Source organism: Bison bison, unplaced genomic scaffold, assembly GCF_000754665.1.
Source record: "Bison bison bison isolate TAMUID 2011002044 unplaced genomic scaffold, Bison_UMD1.0 scf7180017864495, whole genome shotgun sequence".
Classification (NCBI taxonomy): domain Eukaryota; kingdom Metazoa; phylum Chordata; class Mammalia; order Artiodactyla; family Bovidae; genus Bison; species Bison bison.
This window is the reverse complement of record NW_011495054.1, coordinates 5,958,169-5,958,678: the sequence shown is the minus strand read 5'-3', so window position 1 is coordinate 5,958,678 and position 510 is coordinate 5,958,169.

Here is a 510-nt window from a genome sequence, read left to right as displayed (position 1 = left end):
AGACTGGCCGTGGGCTCGACGAGTCGGACTCTGGCCTCGGCTTCGGCGGACCCTTCTTGATCCTGAAGTTGCCACAGTTACCCTTTCAGAGTCTGCTCCATTTTTCCGAAGCCCTCCAGCATGAACCTCGGCCAGCGCCAACTATGCCTTAAAACTTTATATTCAGCATATATTTCTCGGACATCTACTACGTTCAGGGACTTAAAGCATAGTGTTTGGATTCGTACGGATCTTAGTTTGAGTGCTAGTTGATCAGTTTCTCTAAGACGCTGGGCAAGTTTCTTAATCCTGTCAAGTCTCGGTTTTTTCATCCATACAATGGAGCTAAACTAATACCTGTCTCGTAGGGTCGTTGTGAGGAATCAATGAAATAAAGTAGGGCTTCATGTAAGTTGGTGGTTATTATTAGGTCCAGCGTTAGATGAAAGAGCTGTCACAACTTGGGAAGAGTCTTGTCACCTTGAGTGTTGTGGGGGTGGGGTGGGGGGGACTTTTTTCCTCCACCCCAGC